Below are 20,027 nucleotides of genomic sequence, written 5' to 3'. Positions count from 1 at the left end.
TAAGAATAAACCTGAGAGAATGATTAGAAGAGAGAGAGAGAGAGAGAGAGAGAGAGAGAGAGAGAGAGAGAGAGAGAGAGACTCAGGAGTTTATTTATATGTATACTGTAACAACCCACATTCATGTCTTAGTCATGTTTGCATGCATTTATATGTTTTGCCATGTTAAGTTTGCATTCAAGAATCTTGTCTTGTTTTGCTTAAGTGTTGCTTGCATGCTTTGTCCCTTCCATGCTATGTTAAGCCTAGGTTATGTCAAGCCTAAGTCATGTTACGCCTAGATCATTCCCAGCCGAGGTCATCTTCAGTCTAGAATTATCTTGGAACCCCTTTGTTCGACGTCCACCTTCGCCTTAACATATTGGTCGAGATGTCATTATCTAGGCCGAGGTGTTCACCACCAAGGCCGAGATGTGTATTATCTAGGCCGAGATGTTCCCTTTGCACCTAAGTGATCTTGTCCTGGAGTGGTATGACCTAGACCGAGGTGTGGCACATCTAGGCCAAGGGGTGGCACAGCTTAGTCAAGTGTTGTCCTTCCTAGCCGAGGTCATTGTCACCTCAGTTGCCGAAGCTTTGTCCTTAGCCGATGTCATCACTTGCCGGAGTGCCTTGCCGGGTAGCTTGTTAGATACACTTTGTCATAGTCTTGTCTTGTCAATCTATCACCTTTTTTAGGAGAACCAACCAACCGTTGCCACGTGTCTGAGCTGAGTGTTAAGATAGCTGATAGAGAGAGAAAACCTATGATTTCTATATCCTTGTTTTTGAAGAGGAGAGAGAAGCTCTAGGAGAGGGACAAGAGTTCTTGAGGGAGGTAGATTTTCATGCTTGATCCCTAGAGATCGAACCGTTAGATCTGTGTTTTAAGGTTAGATTCTTGATCTGCTCATGTTGTTCTTTATGTTTATGTTATTGCATTGCATGATTGAATATGATTTGTAAGCCATGCATTGCTTTGAAGTTCGGTTTTAGAAAGAGAAAATAGTATTCATGTGTTCTTCAAGAAAAGTCATGTTTTGATCCGAAACCTCATCCCAGGATCCGTGTTTTTGTGTTTGTTTTCACATGATTTTCAAGTATGGGTACCCAGGTCCATGTTTTCGAACTCAGAGCATGAAATCCCAGATTTTTGTAATAAGGAAGTTATGATTTTAGCATTCATATTCTTCATGATCTTCATGTTCATGTTTTTCATGTTCTTCACGGGTGGAAACCCAGATCTCCAGACCTCACTTTCCGAGGTGTAGTCACCAAGATCACTCTTACCTAGACCTCACACTTAGGCCAAGCATCGTATCTCACCTTGGCCTACCTTGCATGATCACTTACACCTTTAGTTTGTCTTGTGCGCACCTTGGCATGCAGCCGCACGCCGAAGCCTAGGTGACCACACCTCGGCCTGGAGGTGTGGGACCTCGGCAAAGACCTGGTTGGTACCCAGCATGTCTTTTTGACATGTAAAACAATGTTTTGACTTCCAACATGTTTTCCCGAGATCATTTGCATCCATGTAAGACTTGTTTTGAGAAGTGCATTCAGTAGACTATGCCATGTGTTTGTAGGATTTGGACCATTGCCTTGATCCCGACGTCCGAAGAGCTATGTGAGTGGTATTTTTAATAAAGCTATGTTTTAAGGTTTTGATAAAGCTTTGCCTTGTTTTGATAAAAGTATTTGTTAAGCATGAATGATATCCCTATTTTATGTATCAAGTATAAACTTTGTTTTGGATGACATTCTTGGGACCGTCCTTTCGTGTTAGGGGACGTTAAGCCTATGTAACATAGTCCTTCCGTGCTAGGGGACTTTAAGCCTATGTAACATAGTCCTTCCATGCTAGGGGACTTTAAGCCTATGTGGAATAGTCCTTCCGTGCTAGGGGACTTTAAGCCTATGTAGCATAGTCCTTCCGTGCTAGGGGACTTTAAGCCTATGTAGCATAGTCCTTCCATGCTAGGGGACTTTAAACCTAGGTAGCACCGTCCTTTTGTGCTAGGGGACGTTAAGCCTAAGTGGCACCCTTGTTAAGATATCGGCCACCGATGGACTATGGACGGGTGTGCTTGATGCCGAGGTTATGCTTTTGTTTTTCCCGGGATGTCATCACCCCATGTTTTAAGTTGACGTATGTTGAGTAAGTAAGTAAGTTTTGAAAGACCAAGGTTCGATTGATGTTTTATTTCAAGCCAGGCTAAGCTATGTTATGTATGGTTTTGACAAAGATATACTATGTATTGTTTGAAAAGATCTCGGGTATCATTCATTTAACCCCTTTATTACTTGTACCATTCACTGAGTATCCAAGCTCACCCTCCCTATGTATATATGTAGGTAACAAGCAAGAGGTCGGCTACGCCGAGATGCGTGTTTTGTATGCATGTTATGTCGGCAGTGATGATGTCGACAATCTGGAAGATTATGTTTCTTGACTTGTATTTCATGTATTTTGTTTATGTCGGCTTGAGACGCCTTTTATCAAGATGTAATATGTATTTTTGTACTTCATTCTATTTGTATTCAAGTTTTAAAGCTATGTAAAGATGTATGTCATTCCATTTGACTTATGCACTACTCTTATGGACCGCTTGTATTGTAAATTGTTGCTTCCGCACATGTTAGCCCCATATATTTATACTCTGATTGTGTGTGAATTTTGTAAGTTGGCCTTCGGTAATCTCGGATTACTGGCCATCACGGCACCAAACTACTAGGGGCGGTTTGGGGTCGTGACAGAATGGTATCAGAGCACAAGTTCCTTATAGTACGTTATTCACACACTTTGAGTCCTAAAGAGCATAGGATGTCCCTTAGAATGATCTTAGGATTGCATCATATTGCTTGCTACTTCACAAGGTGTGCATCATCTCGGCATGGGCATTTGTTACATTGGCATGATCATGTTCACTTGCATACATGTTCATTTGTTCAATTGTTTCTAAGAGTCACATCCTGCATGCTCCTAGCATCATGACAAGAGGTAGACCCCCAGTTGGCCGAGATCAATCCGAGGATAGGTTAAATAGATTAGAAAGGATGGTAGAGGGTTTAACCCATGAGTTAAGGCAAGCAAGGCAGCAGAACACGGGTACCACCTCCACCCAGGCCGAGCAGACAGATAGCCGACCAGCAGTTCCACCACCTCCAGTACCACAAGTGCCTCCGCAGCCAACTTTGTATGGAGATGACACATTGACCCTGATCAGAGAATTCAAGAAGATGAAACTGCCGAAGTTCCATGGAGGTATAGAACCGATGAAGGTAGAAGCATGGGTTCTTGAGATGGAGAAGTTGTTCGAGGTTTTTCCTAGCACCGACGCCCAGAAGGTGTCACTGGCAGCATTTACATTGGAAGACGACCCTCGTAGATGGTGGATGATGATCCAAGAAGGTAATCCAGACTTGACTTGGGCTAGATTTTTGGAGCTGTTCTATGACAAGCATTTCCCACTCAGTGTCCGGGATCGCAAGACTACAGAATTTCAGATGTTGTCACAGGGTAGCAAAACAGTGGCAGAGTATGATTGTGCTTTCACCGAGTTGGCAATGTATGCACCTCACATGGTCGACAACGAATACAGAAAAGCTAGGAAGTTTGAGAGTGGACTTCGAGGGTCAATACAAGATCAGGTTAATTTGCTCAACATGCCGACGTATGCTGGAGTGTTAGATAAAGCTATCCTTGCAGAAGCCAACCTGAACCGAAGTCAAAGTTCGGGGAAGAATCAGAAGAAGAGGCAGACCTATGACAATCGCGAAGAAGAGGCAGACCCGAATGATGCCGAGGAGAAGACAGACATGGACAACCCCAACAACGTGAATCCGGAAGGTGGCACTTGGCCGACATGTGCAAGTTGCGGGAAGCTACATTTTGGAGTTTGTCTTCGGACAACTGGAGCATGTTTCGGGTGCGGTGAGATGGGTCATCGCATTAAGGATTGTCCCAAGGTAAAGGCTAGAAAAGATAAGAAGAGATGAGAACCCGACGCTCGGAAATTGTTTTGGGGACAAGGCAAGTGAAGTTTGGGGACCAAACTTCTTTAAGGGGGGAAGGATGTAACAATCCACATTCATGTCTTAGTCATGTTTGCATGCATTTATATGTTTTGCCATGTTAAGTTTGCATTCATGAATCTTGTCTTGTTTTGCTTAAGTGTTGCTTGCATGCTTTGTCCCTTCCTTGCTATGTTAAGCCTAGGTTATGTCAAGCCTAGGTCATGTTACACCTAGATCATTCCAAGCCGAGGTCATCTTCAATCTAGAATTATCTTGGAACCCCTTTGTTCGACGTCCACCTTTGCCTTGACATATTGGCTGAGATGTCATTATCTAGGCCGAGGTGTTCACCACCAAGGCCGAGATGTGTATTATCTAGGCCGAGATGTTACCTTTGCACCTAAGTGATCTTGTCCTGGAGTGGTATGACCTAGACCGAGGTGTGGCACATCTAGGCCAAGATGTGGCACAGCTTAGTCAAGTGTTGTCCTTCCTAGCTGTAGACATCCCATTTTTGACTGTCCTCAAGACTTGGACGTCACCGTTTGAACAATCGGTGATCATCCTTATTTGTGTTCGTCTTGAGTTCCCGGAGGCCTCGGCTATGCGCCTTGCCTCAGGATCTCTCGGCTCGACTGTTTTGTGTCTGGTTTTGCACCAAGAGCTTGTGGATGTGTTCCTGAGGGAAGGGGATGGCCTGTCGACCAAACCTCCTGTCCACCGGCCACCTTGCTTTTCAATCGGCCAAATGTGATGGCCGGTCAGCCAGTTTGACTGCCGGCCGGCCAGTTTGATGGCCGGCCGGCCAAGTGTGGTTTTCAACAGATATCTCTGTAGACAGCTGGCACAACTATCATTCTAGGCCATACCCCAGCCCATACCTGGACGTGGGTGTTCTGAGGAGCTGTAGATTGATATATATCTATATCAATCAAGCTCTCTCACATGACATATAACAAAAAAAAAAAGGAGCTAGAGAATTTAGACAAAATTTTCGGAGGGTTTTGAGTTTTAGGGTTAGGGTTCATATGTCCTCCATCTCTATATATCTCTCTCTCTCTCTCTCTCTTTGTTTTGTGAGTGTTTTTGCCTTAGTTTTGCACACAAACACCCACCATCACACCTTTTCTTGGATCTTAGGCCCTTGAGGGTTGTTTTTGGAGTTGTGGAGCTGGTTTGAGCTTCGAGAACCAGCTAGTTAAGCATTGGTGAAGAGGGTCTACAAGGGTAAGAAACTTGTCCCTTTATTCTCCATTTTTGCATTGCATTTTTTCCTACCTTGCATCTATTTTTGAGCTTTGTGTATAACATATAAAAGTTCTGATTTTTAGTGCTCTAAATAGTTGGTTCAGGTTGCTTTAAGCTTTGGGGTGGTTTCACCCCTCTCAAGCCTTGAAAGGCTCCATTTTGTGCCATTTTGGTTGAGCTCCGGGACCATGGTGTTTGGGCCTCCTCACCACTGAAATCTTGAGGGATTTCAGTGATTAGGATGGTGCCTTGAGGTCCTAGGAAGAAGAGGGCCACCCTCTCTCCTTGCTGTCCTTGAAAAGGGCCATTTTTGCCTCTTGAGGGAGCATCTAGTCTAAGTGTGCGTTGGCCATGCCTTAGCTGATTTTTGTGCTTATATTGCCATAATATAGCATTGTGTTAAGTTGGTTTTGGTACACCATGCTTGTTTAGCATACATGCCTTGTAATGCCATGGTTTGCCTCAATACATGCATAGGATTTAGACTACCATGCTCATGTGTTTTGGCCAAGCTTTGTGAAGCTTACATGCTTATTTTGATGTGCTAAGGGACTATTTTAGGTCATTTGAGTCGTTCATGTCTTGCTTTGTATAGCCACCAGGCCCCTCTAGCATGCCATCCTTGCTTTGTTTCAGTGGTTTGGAATCACTTGGTATGTTATTTCAGACCTCATGATGTGCTTATATGCTTGCATTTGATGTCCCTTTAATGCTCTATAAGGTTGTCATCTCATGCTCCATGTTTTGGCCTCCATGCATGCCATCATGTTTAGGCCTTCTAGGATGCCATGTCATTGTGTTTTAGTTTTGTTTCAACATCCTAAACCTCTGATTTTGGTCCTTCAATTTATGCCATGTTCGGTTTTGTTAAGGGTAGTTCAATACATCCTTATCTTGCCTTGAGTACTTGGACCAATTGCATACCATGCTTGTCTTGTTTGCTTGATTTGGCATCATCTTTGACATGATTTTCAGAGCTTACCTTGCATGCTAATTGTCCATGTTTACCTCCTTTTAAGTGTGCTTAGAAGTTGTCCCTTTACGCTTAGGAATTGGACTATATTTGCATGCATGTGTATGTGTGTTTTGGACCTCACTTCCATAGCATTGGCCACTGTTTTGGACCTAGTTTAGGGCTGTCTAATTAGTGTAGGTCCCTCCCTTAGCATTTGTTGCATGCTTACCTTGTGTGTTGTCGCATTCTTGGTCCCATTTGTATGATGTTACATGCCTTGCACGCTTGTAGGTTGCATTTCTTCATGCCTTACATGCCTCTTTAGGTTATGGGTCTAATATGCATTGCTTGCTTGCAATGTCCATTTTGCATACTAGTTGACATGCTTAGGATTGCATTGCATTGGCATGCATGCTTTGCCTCTTGAATTACTTGTGATAGAGGTTGAGTTCAATTTGCTTGATTATGTGCATTGCATTCCATATCAACATGCACACTTGATTCTTTGGGCCATCATGCATGGAAATACGTGATTGGTGGCCCGAGAATCGAGGCTCATCCTCCTTTGAGTCATAAATTTGATAAGGAGTGTGGTTGGTGCATACATTGCTTGAAATGCATTGCCATGCCAAGTTCTGTCCTCTGCTGCTGTCAAACCAGTTTTTGCAGGAAGATTTGGCCGACCAGCCATCTTAAGTGCCGACCGGCCATCCAGTGTGGGTGCGTGTGTGCATGTCTTCCAACCCCCACTTCTTTCTTCCTTTTACTTACCTGCTTTTGATGGTTAGTATTAGGGCATATTTAAAATTAGCATACCTTATGCTATGCATGTGTGCATCATTCATCAGTATTGCATGCACCAGGCTCGACGCATCATACTAACTGCATAAGTATTTCAAATCTAACTTGAATACATGCTACTTGTGCATTTTCACATGTCATTTATAGACTAGCCGAGCCTACTCTAGTGACATTCCATATCCGTTGCATTAGGCATTTAAACATGGACTTGGATCATGCATGATTGCTAACATGTTCTTGTTTTGGCACGGAGTACTAGGTGAGCTCTTTATGCTTTAGCATCTCACATGAGTGTGAACGTTAACATAATAGCATGATTACCATGAGACTAGATGCTTATTTGATGAACTGCTTGAATGTCTGTGGGTGAAGGTTGGATTGTTTGAGTTGGGATAACTCGTTGAAATCTGTATTTTAGCCTACTTGTGAATGGCAAATTCCAAAGTGTTTTCCAAACAAACGGATATGCAATGTTTTGTTCCAAATTAGGCGATCCAGTCTATACTTGTTTGTTGTGCGCATAACGTAGTAAATCTAGGCTAATAACCGGAATAAGAACGCATAATGTTTTCAAAATAGGATATCACGGTTAGTAGAGGCCGATCTTCGGATCGGGCGAGAGGGGGTGCTCATAGCTGACCTTCCCCAATCGTACCCAAGTTCCCGAGCTGAGGTAACTTTGGTGATGACGGTCACGTGGCCTTTGGCACCGAGTCAGGGTTTCCTAAATTCCCTCGTAAAAAATATTTAGGTGGCGACTCTATATCTGGCAAAGCAGTCCATGTTTGGCACTTCTTTCAAAATCTGTTTTTCTCAAAATAATTTGCCAGATTTGGACTCTTTGGTTCAGATTAAGAACCGTGACACAAATTGAGTCCGAACTGTAGTGAGGCCCAAGGGCGCGTCTATAGTTTCAAGCGACTCTGCTGGGGGAATTAGAGAGCTTGACTCAAACTCGTGATATCCTATTTTGATTTCATTTATGTGTCTCTTTGCATTGCATGTGCATTGGTGCGCCTAGGACACCGTGTTTGCCATCTGTCATTCCTGAACGGTTTTCCTGAGGCTTGACTTTGTCAAAGCATGCCATAAGGCTGACCGGTTGTGGGCTCCGACAGTATGGGAACACAAACACCGGTTTTGCCGGGGCACCCTTTTCGACCATTCGACCTAGTGCATATCGAAATCCATAGTGACTATTCCAAACTAGGACAGGTTGCTTACCCGATGTTAGGTTGTTTGAAAACTACTATGTGCATAGTGAAACCCTAGCTCCTGACAAAAATAGGACAGGGAAACCCTACCCCAACTTAGGGGTGTTTTGGCTCTCTTTTACTTGCTATGTGTTTTTAGAATGTATCTATGCAGGGAACACACATATCAGTTTGCAAGTCTGAGTATCAGGCCTGAGGGCACCAGTATCAGTTTATGAGAATTAGTTATATCTGTGTGTATTCAATTCAGTATTTTGGGGGCAGTGATTTCGGGCAACAATGATCAGCAGTAGAGTACAGTTGTTCGGCTACATCTGTGTTTGATCCATTTGGGCTGAAACGCTGCTTGTTTTTCATTTCAGTTCAGAGAGTTGATACGGGATAGCTAGTGTTCCCTCTTGCTGAGGCAAGACAGATATCTGATCCGTCAGTCACCGTTCAGTACAGCGGACTTATCATGACGCAGAATTCAGAGGAGATTGTGGTTATGACGGCCGCATTAGATCAAGGAATCACTCTGCAAAGCGAGACCGATGTCGATGTACCGCATCCACCCAGGTCGCCTGTTACGCACCCAGTTTGGACCCCCCAGTTGTATCAGGCTAGTGAGCCCACCACATTCGAATCGATGGGAATGATAGGCAACCTCCAGAGGTCCGTGGCGGATCTCGCTTACGGAATGTCAGCTTCGCCACCAGCCGCACTGTATGCCGAGAATTTGGTACCACAGGAGCCCCCACTGTTGGGACGGATTGTGATCGAACTTAGCCAACGCGAGGTGGCCTCTAACTATAACAATGATGTATCAACATCAACCCAAACCCTTGATCAAGATGAGGCCAGAGGCAAGAATAAAATGAAGGCAGATGCCGATCCCATTGAACAACTGCTGTGGGCAGTCGAGGCTTTGAAAGCCGAGGGGATGAGTGAACAACAGGTATTCACAGTCGTAGCTAAGGCTGTGGATGATGTTTTCCCCACTCCAACCGAAGGCAGTACAAGCCAGTTAGAAAATTGGGATAGGCCCCGTCATGCCAGAACAGTTCCTTCCACTCCCAACCCTGCACCTAGGAAAGATCAAAAAGCCAAGGCGACGCCTGCCGACCCTTTCGCTAGCGCGTCTAGCAAAAATACTCAACCTTCAAAGTACCTGCCCCGAGGGCGTAGGGTCTTTCACGCTCTGTATATGCCATTGTCAAAGGCACTTCAGATCCTTGCCGAAAGGGGGCATCTTAAACCCTTAGAGCCTCGGCCTTTCCCAAAGAATCTCCCTACTACACATGATGCTACCTTGTACTGTGCGTACCACCAGCAAACCGGTCATGTTACCGACAATTGTTTTCTCCTCCGTCATGAGGTGCAAGACTTGATCGACAACGAAGTTATCCTCCCGCCCACCTCAGCCAAGTCCGTTACTACCCAGTTATTGGATTTTGAGGATACTGATACTGTGAGTATGTAATCAGGAAGTGAACCACCTGCGGGTAGCACTCGGCGTATTTTGGATGTGGCGTCTGGCACGCATTTTTGGAGCATCTGCGAATGCTAGTTTTGTAAATTCTGGCTTGGGTGTCAAGTCAGTCTTTTGTTTTGTTTTGAGTCTGTCTCATTGTCTTGAGTCAGTCCTTTTGCTTATGGGTCTGTCTTGTTGTAGCGAGTCAGTCCCCTTTGTATAGAATGTCGGATGATTCCGGAGCTGTTGCCTCGATCACCGTTTTGTTTTGTAATTACCCTTTTGCTTTCTTTTGAGTCTGTCTTTGTCGTGGAGCCAGTTGCAACCAGGGAATCTGAATGAAACAGCTGCGGCTATCATGTTTCCATGCTTACTACTATTCTGAATTAGTTGTGCCAGGGGACTTGAATGGAACAGCAGTACATTCCACCTGTTCTCTTGTGCCCTGAAAATCATTGCATTGACCTAAGTTTTTCAAAACTTTTTGAACACTGCGGTGAAAACAAAGAGGAAGGAATTCCTCGGGTTTTGCAAACATTGATCAAATTGAGAGAAAGATAGGCGTGCTAAGCCCTTAATGATTGAAATCATGCTTGTCAGCGTGAGTACTGAGAAGGACCGTGGCTTGATCCAGACTGGTTCCACGCTATCTTTAGCGCGAGCGATTTGTCGCTTCCTTAAAAAAAACTTTCAAAAACAAAATATTTTGCACGGTCCTATGAAGACCTGTGTGGGATCACTCTTGAGATTGTGCAGCTTAGGATTGCTCTCAGCCTCAAGACTAGGGCCCTTGTTTTAAAGCCTTGAACCACAATTCGGAGTGTTCAACGATCGCCCATTAAGAGAGGCCTATGTGGCCAGATTGGAAGTAGCCCTCGAACAAGAGGCACCAAAGTCAGACCAAGAAGATCAGATCTCATCAGAAGAAGCATGTAAAGCTAGAACAGAAGCACCCCTCCAAACTAGGGGCAAAAATGTTCGATTTGCTCGAAGAGCCGAAGATAGGTCCTTCAGTAAGTCAATACAACAGCCACTCTACTGGATACGGATGGCTTGAAAACCCTAAAACCATTTGACATGGACTTGTTACACTTTTACCCTTTGAGCAGCTCGCTGGGCCGAAAACCCGAAAGGGCAACCCAGGCAAAAGTTAGAGAGAAGAAAATATATACAAAAAATATACAAAAGAGAGAAAAATACAAAAAAATAAAGTATACAAAAGAGAGAGAAAAAAAGAAAGGGAAGAAAGAAAAAGGAAAGAAAAGCTCGCAAGGTCGAAAACCCGTATCGGGTGCCTTGGCAAAAGTAGAGCCTTAAAGGTGAAGGTTAAAATATCCAAGTGTACCTTAACCGGAACTACGTAAGGCTTGATTCCCATGTTTGGGATACAAGGGCAACTTCGTCCTGAAGTCCAGCCCCCAACGCTTTCATAGCGACTAAGTCCATGCAATTGTTTTTAATCATCCTTGATTCCCATGTTTGGAATATCTAGATAGCTTCACCCTGAAGTCCAGTCCTACACACTTTCAAAGTGACTATGTCCATATATTGGTTTTGACCATCTTCGTCTTCTCCGTGTCCGAGAGTTTGGTCATGATCGTCACTAATGATGACTGTGTGTAAAATGCTGCGGCACTATCCAGACAAGGGGCAACTTTCCGTTGCCATGAGTCGCCGTTCAAACCAGGGGCAACTTCCCGTTGCCATGCAGCATCCTTCAAACAAGGGGCAATTTTCCATTGCCTCTGATCCGAGGTTGTGCATCTCGAGAGTAGGTTCCGTGCCCTTTGAGCATTGACTGTATGCAAAAATAGTTTTTGAAAATTTTTACTGAGATTGACTATTTTCTCGAAAACTATTTCATTTTTCGAAAACTTAGACCATTTTGGACCCAAAAAGGAGAATTTTCAGTGCTCCTAGCCAGACTTGCGTGATTTTCAAATCAAAAAGTGAACAAGTATGTTAATTCGACTCTCATTTTGGTCAAAACTATTTTAGGAAGAAAACAAAAAATGGTCAAAAGGATAAACTAGGGGCACAGTTGAGTCAGGTGTTCTGTCTTTCCCCCATCGCCAACATACTTGCCAAGAAAGGGCACAACTGAAGCTATCATTAAAGGGCTGAAAGCTCTCTTAACCTCCGAGCAACGAGGTATGAAACCAAGTGCGAAGCACGAATCTGAAAGGATCAAGGTACTCCTTTCCCTTTACCTGGGGCATCAACCAAACGCCACCAGAAGAAACAGCCGTGAGCTAACCATGTCGGGCGTGAACCCACAACTTCCTATTCATCCATTAAACACCCTGGGGAGGGATAAAAATGAGAGAATAAAGAATAGAGAGGTGTAAGTTGAGAGAAAAAGTGAGCCAAAGGGTTTTGAGAGAAAAACTGAGCCTGAGGGCCGAATGGTGTGAGAACCACAAATAAGAAAGGGTGGGAAACAATACCCAGAGAAATTGGCTCCTCGTGATATGAGGTCCCCCGTCTCCGTTAACACGTCTGTATGCTGTGTCTTTTGTCTTGTTTACTTCAACCTTTGTTTTGAGTCTTTTCCGAGTGTGTCTCATTGTGTTTAGGTTGTTTACCTTTTTTGTCTCCGCTGTTGAGTCATTCTCGCTATGTCCAGTTGTAGGCTCATTACCCCGATTTAAAAAAAAAACCCTTCTTCAATTTCAAAAATTAATCGTTTTGTGCTCAGAATACTGTGTCATTCTCCACATTTGTGCAAAAACATGATTTGGTTCTTTCATACAACTGCAGGGTCCACCCCCGATAAGTGTGAACAGGAAAACCTGGGCCTCTTTGAAGCTTTTGGGTTTCAAATCGCATCTGAGTGTGCTTCAACTTCAGTAGATTCAACCTTCATGGTCCGTCTTGTCAGATTGGGCTGTTTTTTCAGGATCCGTTATGTGCAAAATGAACCAAGCGTTGTGTTATGAGCTGTATGCAGATTAATCCGCAGTAGAGTATGAGCCGAGTGTTCAGAATGTGCAGTGGTTGGTATGGGTTGTTTTGCTGTTGGCTGGTTCGTTATCTGATTATTAAAATGCAAGTGTTCAATTTTCAGACAACAGATCAATTTCATCTACATTGAGGTGCAACATGATGCAATGCGATGCAATGTATGAAATGTACAAATGCAACACTTTTTCAGACAAAAAAGTTTGTTTCATTTCATCATCTTCTTCAAGTACATGGTTTTGGAAATAAAAATCTGCTTGTGACAGTACAAGGTACTCTAGCTACCAGCAAAAGGTACAAAAGAAAAAGAAAAAAAAAATAGCAAAAATCTGGATCAATGACAAAGGATCTCAGGCCTGGGAGTCCGTCCTAGTCCTCTTCCTAGGCGAAGGTCCAGGAGCATCATCAGTGCTGTCATCTGAGCCCGAGTCTGAGCCATCTCCGGTCTCCTCCGACGACGACTCTGCCTCCGCCTCCGCCTCTGACTCCTCGTCATCGTCATCAGGGATTGGAGCCCGCGAGCTACTCCCGACGTGAGTGCGCCCCGCCTTGGTGCGAGGGTATACTCTGCCATCTCCTCTGGTAGGAACAGAAGGCCCAGCTAGAGCACCTCCCACAGAAGGGATCTGGAAGGGAGGCTAAAAAAAAAAAAAAAAACACAAACGGCAAACGCATCAGTATGCTACAGAATGCAGTTGTCTGAATACAGTGTGTGAATACTGTGAGCAGTGTATCAGTGCAGCATGCAGTTGTCTGAATGCAGTGTGTGAATATTGTGAGCAGTGTATCAGTGCATAATGCAGTTGTATGAATACAGTGTATCATGCAGAATGCAGTGTATGAGTACAGTGTATGAATGCCGTGAGTAGTTTATCAAGTGTTGTGTTGTGCACCAGATTATGTGAAGCAGCTTATGTGTATGGTTAGAGACCGCGGTCAGAGGAACATACCGGAATGCTGTAAATCGCCAGAAGGTCGAGGCTCTGCTGGAGCATCCCCATCACAGAGGCAGTTAGTTCTAGGGACTGGCGAGTGTACTCAGAAGAGGCCTGCGAAAGTATTAGATGTATCAGTATTCTGCGGAATATCAATAAACTGAAATAAAATGACAATGCAAGATGCAAGATGAAGTAGTACATACCGGAGGTAAGTCATAGAACCCGACCAACTCATGATCAGCAGGAGGAGAAGCAATGGGAATCTGGTAAGTCGCCCCGTCCTGTCCTCTGCATGTCATCATCGTGGGTAGCGCTGGCCAGCTAACCCCCCGACCCCTCCGAGCTCTGCTCCTGCCACGGACACGAGTTGTCCTCGACGTCCCTGCCCTAGCTGTCGGCGCCGCGGACCTCTCTCCCTCGACTCGACGGCCACCGCTCAGAGGCCGCATAATGTACGTCCGAACGTACTCTGAGTAGTCACCCTCGCCCCTAAAGCCCTCCGCGTCCCAGCCGATCGTGTAATCGGCCATCTCCTCGGCAGTGCACCTCTCAGTGTTCCTCATGTGGGTAGGAGGCGGACCCGGAACTATCTGCTCCGGCAAACCCAAGGTCTGGCGTAGGAAACGCTCACCTAGATACCAAGCCCGACAGACTGGGCCCTCCAGCAAAATCTGGAAACGCGAGGTCTCCTCAGCACCGGTAATCCGATCCCGAATCACGGCTGGCAATGAAGCCCAAGTCTGCGAGGTGATCTGAAAATGAAATACAGATTGTTATCTACTATTATCGACAATACAGTGTAAAACGAAGCTTAAATGAACTGCAAGTAAAACATACCTCTGCGGGGGTGATGGTGTCGAAGTAGCGGCAGAAAAAGATAAACGTCTCCCGGGGCCTCCGCACGCACCTCACGTCAAAGCGGCGCGAGAACGGAACGACGAAAGGGGTCTCCCCGTCTGGCACTGGGGCGAGTCTCAGAAAGTAGGCGTAGACCCACAACTGCAGAGCAAATACTAGTAGGATTATTAGATAAAGGAGAATACAGAATAAAGCAGAAATTGCAGAACCGTGTATTGTGCAGTGCATTGTGCACAGTGTACAGTGTGTGCAGTGTACAGTCAGTGTAAAGCATGGTATATGTGCGCCGTGTGTGCAGTGTACATTCAGTGTGAAGCAGACCGCAGTGTGTGCAGTGTACAGAGTACAGAAAATGAAAGGCAGAAATGTAAAACAGAGAAAGAGGTATACCTCCCAAGCTCGCTAGTAACCCCCGAGTAACTGCCCGCTGCAACGGGAGGCTGAGCTCATGTATCCGTATAGAGTGGCTAGTGCAGCGCCACCCTAGTCAAAGCGCAGAATCCGTGTGACGTCCACTAGTGCGCTCAACAAACAGAGGGGCACGGTGTTCGCCCGATCGGCGAAGATAGTCGTCCCCAGCAGAAACATGAGGAAGCCGCGTGCATATCGCTCCACCGCCTCCTGGGTCATCGGAGCCTCCTTAACTAAGGCCGGCTAAACTCTGAACTGGACCTCGAACCATGAATACCTGACGAAGCCAGGACGCGCGAGAGGCGGCACCTCGCCAAGTATGTAGATCTGAGCGGCCTCCCACTCGTCCATGTCTGTGTCGAAAGGGATCGGATCACTCCCTACCCCGATGCCATTGAGCATCGAGAAATCATAGGGAGTCATCGTCATGTCTCCCGCAACAGAAAAGTGGAATGAGTCGGTGGTGTCCCACCACCTGTCCACCAGAGCAGCAAGGAGAGGCCTGCTCGCAGTAAGTCGGGAGAGTCCCCTGCAAAATGCGTCGAAGCCAGCCTAATCCACGATGTGGTGAACTGCGTTAGGTAGCTCCATGTACCAATCCCTACCGGTGACATTCCCATACCCGCGGACAGTATGGGAATCTCCCTGTTCAAAAGAATATAGTTGCGAAGCAATATTCAATGTACAGTTTTGAAGAACAGTCAAAAATTGATGCAAACATAGCGTGTGTGCACGTTTTCAGATTCAAACAGATATCAGGTGTCGGTGTACTCGAAGTGAATTACGGCATATGACGTGTCAGTGTTTCCAAGTGGTCCAGTATAGATACATCGTGAGTACGCATTTTTAGGTTCGAGCAAACATCGGGTGCCGGTGTGCTTATAGTGAACTACAACACGCGATGTGCCAGTGTGTTTGGGTGGTTCAGTGACAATGCAACGTGTGTGCACGTGTTCAGATTCAAGCAGACATCAAGTGCAAGTGTGTTCACAGTCAACTACAACATACAGTGTATCGATGTATCCAGGTCGAGCAGTTAAAGAACAAAATCAACTATGGCAGTTAAGTGTTCTACATTGCGGAAAACGAAATGGAAAAGAATATACCTTGGAAGTGCCGTATGATAGGTATGACTCCGGCTCGCGCAGAAGGAGCTCTGATGGCACGCCTCTCACAAAACTCCGGAACTAACGAAGTCCGTTGGGAGGAAGCACGTGAACCGCCGGCCTGTAGCTCGCCGGGTCGAACGGGCGGATGCTCAAGGGGAGGAGCTCAGCCTCAGGGTCCACCTCGTGATCCGGGGGAGTCCCGCCCCGTGGGATATCATCCGCCATGTCAAAGGTGGTGTGAAAATGACCGGGAAGGTGGAAACCAGATGAGAATATGAAAGGTCAACTGAAAAAGTCAACCCCGAGAGGGCAGAAGATGGCCAGAAAAATCAGAATGTGGAAAAGGCACATAAATCAAGGAGAACTTGGGGGAAACAAACCCTAAGAGGCAGAAATCGAAAAAACTACACCAAAACGAAGTTTCGATCGGATGAAAGTGTTCGAAACGCGATGAACTTTGCGAATCAAACAACTAAATGGGCCCTAAAACCGAGGAAAGCGGCAAATGGGAGAGAGGAAAATGCTCTAGAGAGAGAGGGAATGAAATTTCGGCTAGAGGGAAGTAAGAAAATAGGGTTTGAAACCCTATTTTAAAAGACCCAAGGCGAAAAGTCAAAACTGCCTCGATTCAGCAACATTTGTCCGGTCGGCTACATTTTTGGCCAGTCGGCCAAATATTTGGCCGGTGAGATGTTTTGATGGCCGGTGGATGGCTAGTGACCTCTCCTGATGGCCGGTGAGCCTCCTATAACCTTGTTTGGGTCAGATGTATATTTTAGGGCATTTATTTCTCAAGATAATGCAAGATAGTGCCTTTCTGAAGCTCAACCGGCCTCCGTTTTGACCTCGGACCGTGTCTTCTGTGCATGGCACTCGAATATGCGCAAGGGGTATCCTTTTTGTATCCTTTTGTCTCTTTTAAGATTTGAAAGTTGCCCCACATACGCTGTTTTGCAAACACGTGTTGAGTTATACGTCATTATGCTTGCATTTTTATGCATTCGCTCGGTCTGGCGAGACCTTAAATACGCTCGGTCTAGGAGACCTTAAATCCTCTGAAGGTGCAAGTCCTTCGGTGTTTTCCATGCCCGAACGACTTTTGGTAAGTTGCATTGTACATGTATTTCAAGCGACTCGCATCGTCGCATATTCAAGTTCACATGCATTATCATGCATTTCAAGCGATGCGCGTCGTCGCGCATTCGAGTTCATAAGCATTTCGAGTGATACGCGTGGTCGCACATCCAAGATCATTTGCATTGTCATGCATATCACAAGACATGCTTTGTCATGCGTTTACATCAGCATGCATCAACATGCATTTCAAACAAAACCAAAAAAACAAAAAACAACAACATGCATATGTCATGCATTTCATTGTAATGTATTGCATATGTCATGCATCCCACTATATTCCATCCAATGCATATTGTATCTATTGCATTGTAGCTTGCATGCATTCATTGCATCACCTCCATCTAGGGTTTGTACCTTTCCTTGTTAAGTTTGGACTGGTATGTGCCCATACTTTTAACGTCTATAAACTCATAGTTCTGTACGACCGTTCTATGTTAGACGTGGCTTGTTTGTGTCCATGCCTTTCCTAGGCAAGATACGGTTTGGCCGTAGGCCTTAATCCACTATATCCATTCCATTGCATATTGTAGATGTTGCATTGTAGCTTGCATGCATTCACCGCATCACTTCCATCTAGGGTTTGCGCCTCTCCTTGTTGAGCTTGGTCTGGTATGTGCCCATACTTTTCACATCTATACACTCATAGTTCTATATGACCGTTCTATGTTAGACGTGGTTTGTTTGTGTCCATGCCTTTCCTAGGCAAGATACGGTTTTGCCGTAGGCCTTAATCCACTATATCCATTCCATCCACTGCATATTGTATATATTGCATTGTAGCTTGCATGCATTGAGTGCATCACCTCCATCTAGGGTTTGCGCCTTTCCTTGTTGAGCTTGGACAGGTATGTGGCCATACTTTTCACGTCTATACACTCATAGTTCTGTATGACCGTTCTATGTTAGACGTGGTCTATTTGTGTCCATGCCTTTCCTAGGCAAGATTTGGTTTGGCCCGAGCGCCATATCCATCGTACATATTACATTGTAGTGTAATTTTTGCATCCTGCATTAGGATCATGTTCTTTCGTTAGCAGATCATTCCCCACTTATGTCATTTCCTCCCAATTACTTGTTCTTGCGTCCGTCTACATCACTCATAGTTTTGCATGTGTACGTGCTTTGAGGGTTGTGGCTCCTTTTCTATGGTAGACGGACTTGTTACCTCCATCAATCTATTTGACATTTGTGTGGTTTTGAAGCGCTCATGATTGGATCATAATTCAATTGCATTACGTTTTCTCCTGCATTATTGTATATAGTTTTGCATATATTGCATATCATTTTGCATTCATTTTGCATGTTATGCATGCTGCTAACGATATCATACCTGTTAAGTTTTCTTTCAGGCACGATATTGTATGTACGGTTCATTTGAGGCTGGTGCAACCAGACGAGCCGGACAGGTATTGTACTCTCCGCGTGAGACGTATCGAGAATTGCATAATTCTCTTACATCCTTTCTGCATTGTAGGGTAGTCTGGTGTATGCTAGCTTAAAACTGTCGCTTGTTATGCTTCGTTATAGCTTTCTTTGCATGATCATGAGTTATGTTCGGCTCCTTGCACTGTCTTTTGCATTTTGCCCCAGTCTACGGGCGCATACCTTTGTTGTCTTGCATGCTTGTCTAAGTCTTCGGCCTTGTCAAAAATGGGTCGTCTCTGGGCTTTGACATTCACTCCCGTCATTGTTATGACTTTCGAGTTCTGTCAAAGAGGGGCAACTGTAGACACCCCATTTTTGACCGTCCTCAAGACTTGGACGTCACCGTTTGAACACTCGGTGATCATCCTTGTTTGTGTTCGTCTTGAGTTCCCGGAGGCCTCGGCTACGTGCCTTGCCACAGGATCTCTCGGCTCGACTGTTTTGTGTCTGGTTTTGCACCAAGAGCTTGTGGATGTGTTCCTGAGGGAAGGGGATGGCCTGTCGACCAAGCCTCCTGCCCACCGACCACCTTGCTTTTCAATCGGCCAAATATGATGGCCGGCTGGCTAGTTTGACTGCCGGTCGGCCACTTTGATGGCCGGTCGGCCACTTTGATGGCCGGTCGGCCAAGTGTGGTTTTCAACAGATATCTCTGTAGACAGCTGGCACAGCTGTCATTCTTGGCCATACCCCAGCCCATACCTGGACGTGGGTGTTCTGAGGAGCTGCAGATTGATATATATCTATATCAATCAAGCTCTCTCACATGACATATAACAAAAAAAAAGGAGTTAGAGAATTTAGACAAAGTTTTCAGATGATTTTGAGTTTTAGGGTTAGGGTTCATACGTCCTCCATCTCTATATCTCTCTCTCTCTCTCTTTGTTTTGTGAGTGTTTTTGCCTTAGTTTTGCACACAAACACCCACCATCACACCTTTTCTTGGAGCTGAGGCCCTTGAGGGTTGTTTTTGGAGTGGTGGAGCTGGTTTGAGCTTGAAGAACCAGCTGGTTCACCATTGGTGAAGAGGGTCTACAAGGGTAAGAAACTTGTCCCTTTATTCCCCATTTTTTCATTGCATTTTTGCCTACCTTGCATCTATTTTTGAGCTTTGTGTATAACATATAAAAGTTCTGATTTTTAGTGCTCTAAATAGTTGGTTAAGGTTGCTTTAAGCTTTGGGGTGGTTTGACCCCTCTCAAGCCTTGAAAGGCTCCATTTTGTGCCATTTTGGTTGAGCTCTAGGACCATTGTGTTTGGGCCTGCTCACCACTAAACTCTTGAGGGATTTCAGTGATGAGGATGGTGCCTTGAGGTCCTAGGAAGGAGAGGGCCACCCCCTCTCCTTGTTGTCCTTGAAAAGGGTCATTTTTGCCTCTTGAGGGAGCATCTAGTCTAAGTGTGTGTTGGCCATGCCTTAGCTGATTTTTGTGCTTATATTGCCATAATATAGCATTGTGTTAAGTTGGTTTTGGTACACCATGCTTGCTTAGCATACATGCCTTGTAATGCCATGGTTTG

The sequence above is a fragment of the Camellia sinensis genome, chromosome 1 (genome assembly GCF_055761805.1).
Source record: "Camellia sinensis isolate YWXY chromosome 1, ASM5576180v1, whole genome shotgun sequence".
Lineage (NCBI taxonomy): Eukaryota > Viridiplantae > Streptophyta > Magnoliopsida > Ericales > Theaceae > Camellia > Camellia sinensis.
The sequence above is the reverse complement of the archived record's forward strand: the minus strand, read 5'-3'. Positions refer to the sequence as shown.